This window comes from Dysidea avara, chromosome 2 (assembly GCF_963678975.1).
Source record: "Dysidea avara chromosome 2, odDysAvar1.4, whole genome shotgun sequence".
NCBI lineage: Eukaryota > Metazoa > Porifera > Demospongiae > Dictyoceratida > Dysideidae > Dysidea > Dysidea avara.
This window is the reverse complement of record NC_089273.1, coordinates 15,348,850-15,356,804: the sequence shown is the minus strand read 5'-3', so window position 1 is coordinate 15,356,804 and position 7,955 is coordinate 15,348,850. Positions and strand designations below refer to the sequence as shown.

The window sequence follows — 7,955 nt, the reverse complement described above, 5'->3', positions numbered from 1 at the left end:
TCTGTACCTACCCAAACTTTTCCATTAGCAAAATGCTTCAGAGAGCCATACCTAAAATCTAAAGGCAGTATATAAAATATCTAGATATGAATTTTATGTGGAAATGTCTCCAAATTGCAGTATTTTAGCATCTATTTTTCAAAATTTTCCTGGGGGGGCATGCCCCCAGACCCCCCTAGTTCCAGGGGAAGTGTGCTTCGCACACCTCTACCCAAGAGATTAGTACCTTGAGTTAGCCCCCCCCCCCTTTTATAAATCCTAGATCCGCCCCTGCAGGGTGACTGGTTTCTAGCAGAACTCTCTATAGAGTGACTTAAAATGTAGTTAACTTTCTACAGGGTGATACTAGCAGATCTCTCTACAGGGTGATTTATTTCTAGCTGCTCTTTCTACAGGGTGACTTTTTTTCTAGCTGATCTCTCCACAGGGTTGTTTGTGTCTAGCTGAATTCTCTATACAGTGACTTGTTGTAGCTGAGCTCTCTAAAGGGAGACTTCTAATGTAAGTTATGTATCTAAACTCTCTACAGGATCAGGATGACTTGTTGTAGCTGAGCTCTCTACAAGGAGACTTCGAAAGTAACTTGACTCTTTACATTGTGGCTGGATTGTAGCTGACCTCCTTTTTATAACAGGGTTAAATCATCTACAAGACATAGTTGAATTGAATGCTTCATTCAAAAGTTTCTAAACTAACTGCTCTATTAGGGTGACTTCTCCATTAGAGTAGTTTGATTTTGCACTTCTTACATGGAGTTGGATTTCGTGTTAAACTCTGTAGCTTTAAGCTTTAAGTCTGATTCATTTAAACCACTGAAGGGTTTCTCTACAATGATTAATCCAGCTACACTCCATTTCTCAAATCATTCCCCTAAGCAGGCTTATATCTTTCAGTTTGGAAGCCCGTAGCCAGACTTTTTAGTGGGTAGGTTCTTTTGAAGAAAAAGTGGACCTTTTAGTGTGATCCAGTGTGTGCTGAGGGTGTGCAAGCTAGGGGGGTCTGGGGGCATGCCCCCCCCCCCCCCCCCCCCCCCAGGAAAATGTAAAAAAATAGATGCCAAATGGTGATATTTTAGCTATTAAAATAGCACAAATTTTAGGTAACAAGATGAGTTTTTTTCTACCCTATACTTGTATTATAGTGATATTTATGTATTATGTTATGATTAAGAATTTATATATATAATATTAGAAACAATGATTGTGTACAATATATTAACGTTACAAGTGCAAAATATGTCATATAGCCATGTAGATGTAAATTTCAGGGCAGTGATTCAAGCTCAAATCTACATGGATGATTTGTGGCAAAAGTATCTACTACTCTGTCAAAATCTATTGGAGTGTCATAGTGAATATGCATTAATGCCAAGTGGGAGAGTCGATTTTTTTCCCATTGATGCTCTTAGAAAATTATTTAATCGCCTTTATCCACTTGCACTTCTCTCGCATTCACAGAATGTTACAGGAATGGTGCAAGCAATATGTAACAGTACAAATATGTTGGGAAACATATCCTTGTCACATTCCTTTATTGCCTCTCCAGCTGATGATGGCTTATCTCTTGCTTTCTTGCTAATATAGCGATTTTTCCACTGTTTAAGTTCCATATGGAACAATTCTGTGGATGGAAGATCTGCACTATATTTGCTAACAGCTGCTTCAAGATTAACATTCTTTGTGCAAAGAATGGATGGCACAAGCCCTAACAACATAATGGCAGTGACAGATGCATCACAGAACTGCTGGTCTAACAAAGAGATTATGTGGTCCAGCAGTGGTATAGCTACATTCCTTTGAAAATATTCACAAGGATTATCAGCTGCAGCATTGCTACGATCTTGTTGTCTTGAGGCAATACGTGGCATTTGAACGGTGCTACCAACTTTTTCTGCAAGTCTTTTGCTGTGTTCAAATATCTTAGCAAAACCAGAGTCAACATGTTTCCTCTCAAGGCTGTAAGTTTGGTCAATTTCTTTAATCTCCTCATGAGCTTCAATAATATCAAGAGTACGTTTCTGTAGCTTTACTGTGATGCCAGCTTAGTGAGAAAGATATTGGTAAGCAGTAAGAAAGATATTGGTAAGCAGTAAGAAAGACTACAATAAATTCAAAGTTGGTGATTCCTGCTAGTAGTTGTTGTGCATCACTTCGACATGTTGTGTCCCAATCTGAATAGGTGGTGCCATACTTTTCAATGTGCTGTTTATAGCCAATCAACTCCAAAGCCTCAGTGATGAAGACATATGCTTGATAGAAGTGTTGATATACACTCTGCCACTCTGCCCATCTGGTCCTGCAAACATCCAGCAAGGGTTTTCGTCTGGTCTCTTCAACCACATTTTGCCTTATGATGAGTTCTAAGACACCCATTTGTTTTGGACTGTATAGAAAAACTTGCTGCAGCTTTGCATTCGGTCAAGAACATTACGTACTTGGGGTAACTTACAACTTTTGCTGATAACTAAATTTAGAGAATGACCATTACAGAGTGCATACGTAGCTAAAGGAGCTTCCTGCTTAATGCGTGCCTGGACACCTACTGAATCTGAAGCCATGTTGCTAGCACCATCATATCCCTGACCACGCATGTTTGATGCTGGAATTCCGTTCTTATGTAAAAATTCTAATATGATTGCAGAAATCACCTCACCTGTTATTCTCACTAAGGGAAAAAATGCCAAGAATTCTTCCCTGATAGTCTTCTGCTTATGGTCAAAAATCTGATGCATAGTTCCAGGTGTTTCACATTGTGGGATGTTACCTCATCAGCCGGAATGGCATAAAATGGAGATGAATTCATATCATCAACTATGCCTTGGAATAATTGCTTACCTATTACCTCAATCAAATCATTCTGACTTTGAGGAGAGATATATGTTGCATTTCTCATTGAAGGAGTTTCCAGATGACTTCTCAATGTGTCATCATGTGTGGCTAGCAATTTTAGCAGAGCAAGAAAATTTCCTGGATTACCAGGTGTTTCAGGTTTCTCTGCATCACCTCACAAAGCTATGCACTGTCTGCCACAAAACAGCACAGCACTAGCCAAAGATTTTAAGATGGTACGGTTGCGTTGAATATTTTCAGCTTTCCTAGCATCTACCTGAGATGTGATGGTCATTTCTGGATGCTCCACAGTTCACTTGAAGTTTTCAGCTAATTCCATGCACCTTTGATGATACAAAGAGCTTTCATGCTCCTTAGCCTTTTCACTTCTTTTGTTCCACACATGGAATGGCTTATTAACAAAGATTCCTCAGGACAAATCAGTGCAGAAAAGGGCACAAAAAATGCAGAATACTCCATCAACCTGTTCACTATACACCATCCATGTATGTAGTGAAAGCCATTGAGGTTGGAAGCTGCGATTGCAACCACCAAGATACTGTGTTGGGAATGTATGGTCCTTGGATGGCATTTTGTGGTTTGTCAGTAACCCATACTTTTCAGCCACTGTCAGGGAGTACATCGCAGTAGAAAAGCCAGCAGGTGACTCAGCCTTACAATAAATTGTGCCAACATCCATTTGGATAAGGCTTGATGCTTTGCTAGATTGTGGCACATCATTATCAGTAGCATTCAATGTTTCATTAGGCAGCTCAGACACAGGTGAAGATAGTGTAGGGCTGGTAATGTCTTCAACTGGAGTCGAGGTTACTTCTGTCCCTATATGTATGAAAGTGTGTCAGCTATCAGATGTATGCGTTGCCTAACACAAGTGTTTTATTGAAATCACTAACTTACAGTACAGAAGGAAAAGGGGGATATATATGATCTTTATTTATCAACCCTACGTGTACACTTTGATATTGACAAATCTATGCTTTTCTAGCCAGCAACTTTTACCGCCACTAGGGGTTTAAACATTTTACTTGTAGCTATCCTATGTCAACAGTGCGTGAATGACAGTGACCTAACCCAAGAAGCTGTTAACACTGAATCTTTAAATGCTTTAGGAACATGATACATAAATGATTACTGGTCTAACACCATGTATGATTGTTTGTAATTGCAAACTACACGTACATTTCATGCAGGATATACAGGCTTTGCCTTTCGACATCTTTAACAAAATAATAAGTTACTGTATCTAGATTTTGCTACCATCGTATAGCATACATTGATAATAAAGTATTACAAGTGCAATTTTGTGGTAAATAATTATGGTCACGCTAGCAAAACCAGTCAGTTGTAGCTACTGCAGCTAGCTAGCTACGGTACTTTGGTGCTGGCCGCTATCGATGGCAGACAGCATGCTTGATCACTTTTATAATTCACTTAAATTACTACCCACGTAATTGTTTGCATCTAGCTTAGGGTCCGCAATCCGAAAAATCAACTTTTACAAATCGAACCCCCTACCATTGTGGGATGTTCATTGTGGTATCCCATTGCTAGATCCACCATGAAACCGGAGGCACGATTGTCATCTTCACAGAAATATCAATTTTAGTATTTCGTGAGAAGCAAAAATTATTTTTTAAATTTTGTGCTCCACACAAAGAACAGGATAGAACTTACTGCTTAGCTAGATATTATCTAGAGTTAATGTAGTTTTAAAGTACGCACAGAAATAAGCAAATGATTCACTGGATTCCCGGCACAGGGTTGCTTTCTCTCGAAAAGCAGAAAACGAAACACGAATTTTCGAATTCAAACTGCCCTACCAACCAAGACAAGAAAAGCCAACTCTTCCTCATAGTGATGTGATAAAGTTGGATGCATAGTCTGTCTATGCTGTTAGTCTGGAAAGGATCTGAGACTTCTCACCATCTGGGTGAAGAACGTCAAAATTTCGTGCGTCGTTTCAAGGGATTCTCTCAATGGTACCAAAGTGCTTTCCAGTACTTCTGATGCCACAATGGTGACTTAATTTTGTTTAGAATGATGATAAATGATGGATCAAAACATTTGGTAGTAGTAGTAGTAGTTGGTGTTTCTGTGATTTCATATGATACAGTATACCAGGAGCTCCACCCAGCTCGAATCAAAAATGAAAGATTTTGTGCTTTTTTCGGTTTGTTTTTGGATGTTTTGCAGCATAATGGTGGTGTAGGGTGATCTAGTGAAGATTTGAAGCTGCTGTGGAGCGTGAGAGGTGAAGTCAAATTTGGACGATTTTGCTGCCTCCCTTGATACATACACTGTTAAAATGAAGAGTAACCACAACTCTCAAGGAGTTCCCAGTGTAGGGAGGATTTAACACCCCTGGAGAGTAACCATTACTCCAAAGGAGTAACTGGGGAGTAACACATGCTCTGAAGGTGGTGTCACTTACTCTTCAGAGTAATGGTTATTCTCTTCAGAGTGTTGGTTACTCTCCATGGGGTGTTAAATCCTCCCTACACTGGGAACTCTCAGAGTGGTGGTTACTCTTTATTTTTAACAGTGTAGCTTAGAGCGAGGCGTGGAAGCCGTGGATGGAATAATAATTGACAACCTCTGCTACCAAATGTTCAGGGACATCTTTTGCCATAGTTTTAGTTTATAATTGATGATTGTTGTGGCTGCAGAAGCGCTGGAAATGACTAGCAAGCGTGACACAATCCTTTGATGCTGCAGAAAATTTTGACGCTCGTCACCCAGATGGTGAGAAGTCTCAGATCTTTTCCAAACTAACAGCATAGACAGACTATGCACCCAACCGTATCGAAACACTATGAGGAAGAGTTGGCTTCTCTTGCCCTGGGTGATAGGGCAGTTTGAATTCGAAACTTCATATCTCTTTGTCTGTTTTTTCAAAGAAAGCAACCCTGTGCCGGGCACCCAGCAAATAATTTACTTATTTTTGTGCGTACTTTTCAACTACAACAACTCTGGATACGATTTGGCTAAGTAGCAAGTTTCATCCGGTCCTTTGTGTGGAGCACGAAATTTAAAAAATAAATTTTGCATCTTGCGGGATACTGAAAACAACATTTCTGTGAAGACAACAATCGTGCCTCCGGTTTCATGGTGGATCAAGCAATGGGATACTACAATGAACATCCCACAATGGTAGGGGGATTGATTTGTAGAAGTTGATTTTTCGGATTGCGGACCCTAACTCAGAGTACAGTAAATGCAAAAAAACAATGTACCTTACAGTCTCGTCTTAATCTCATTAGGCCACGTTAAGGGTCACTCAGCTGCGTACCACGTGATCTTCTACGTGACGGAATTCCCCTGGTTAATTTATTAATTAATTTTTATTACTGTGCAGGCCTCCCGGGGGAGCATATATGCACAAAGTAGTTACATTACAAAAATTAAGAATTAAGATAACAGTCCTGTTATTCCTTGTTTGAAATGATTGAGGTCTGTAACAGCATCATCTGGTAAAGAGTTCCATAGCTTAATACTGCTTGGAAGAAAAGAGTTTGAGTAGGCATTAGTTCTTGCTGGTAACTGTAAGAATCTCTTTGAGTGTCCGCGTGTAGAGTGGATACAAGGGCGAGGTGGGAGTAAATCGTCAGCATTAATGTCTACAATATGATGAATTATTTTGAATAGCATTATTAATCTACGTTCATTTCGTATATCAGCAAGAGGACTCCAGCCAAGTTAAGTAAGCATGTTGGATACACTGTTATAAGATGAGTAATCGTTGAATACAAATCTAGCAGACCTCCTTTGCACAGACTCTAGGGTTTGAATGCTTTTTTTTGTGTGTATGGTGACCAAATGGTCGATGCGTAGTCAAGAATTGACCTTACCATACTTTGGTCGGTAACAGGTGACTTAATATTGACGGGGCATGGTTTTTAATTTCGTGGGAGAAAGCTCTTAACATTGTTAATTGTTAGCCTTTGCTGTAATCTGTCTTATATGCTCATTCCACGTTAGGTGTTGGTCTATAGTAACTCCTAGGTATTTAGCATGAGGTACTTCTTTAATCTTTTCTGGTACTCAAAACAGCAGACGAAAACAGACTGCACGAGCAGTATCTCCTGGAAGTGCACCCAGACATAGATAATATAAGGTAAGGCCACTCCAAATAAATTCTCTGTTTCTCGTCCTGGACTCAGGCATATTTGCATGCAGGCGGGCGGTCCATTTCCATTATTTCATTATAAATAAGATTGGCTAGCTTTTCAAGCCATTATTTGCCTGGCACAGCCAAAAAGGATGCATATAAAAGCATGCTTAAGCTTGTTCCTTCCTTTGTAAGTTGCAAAAATAACTCAAACGTGAAGTTTGTGCTGACTTGATAGCACTGCTGACACTGTTTCAATATAGCTTTTACTGAGCCTATCAGTATGTTAGAATAACCGGAAAATAATGGAAGAATACGGAAAAATGGAATATTTAGAGCTGACAGTAACCAGATGCGGGCAGTGGACGGGAAACAGAGAATTTATTTGGAGTGGCCTAAGCCTAGCTGCAAGATTACAAAGTATTCACCATAGCTAACTATTTTACCAGAAGGTAAGGAGGCCGCATGAGTGGAGCTAGTCAAAACATCGTCAGATGCGTCATCTTCGGAGTCATTAATCTCAATTATCTCCTCGTTAACTCTCTTGCTCTTCTTTGCCAACAGTTTATCTAGTCGCTGACAGGAAGCAGCTGAGCGCTTCCGTCCACGTTCTTTGTGTTTCGCGCGTCCCATTACATATGGATTTACAAGATCACGTTAGAAATATAAAAGCACAATCGATTGTTATTGATTTTACCGGAAAGCAGCGATCAAGACACACGATAATGTGTCGTGCGGCCAAAGAATCCGGCGCGCCACACCGTGAGTATATTGACAGGAAGAAAGAAAACGTCATTTTCACACTTTTGTATCTCGGTGATAGCTTATCCCAAATTTGCTGCTGAGTTGCTTTTTTCTTCGTCTTTTCGCACATTTGCAAAAATTACTATAAAACGCAAACGCGTGCTCCGATCACCTTGAAATTTGGCACACAGAAAGGGAGTCCAAAGACGCATCCTAGCATCAAATTTGGTGCAAATCCGATGAATGGTTCAGGA

At 39.9% G+C, this 7,955-nt stretch overlaps 1 pseudogene; it reads right to left on the bottom strand.

The window, feature by feature from the left end:
• Window positions 1-1,240: 1,240 nt before the first annotated feature.
• LOC136247843 (52 kDa repressor of the inhibitor of the protein kinase-like) lies at window positions 1,241-7,590 on the bottom strand (annotated as a pseudogene).
• Window positions 7,591-7,955: the final 365 nt, after the last annotated feature.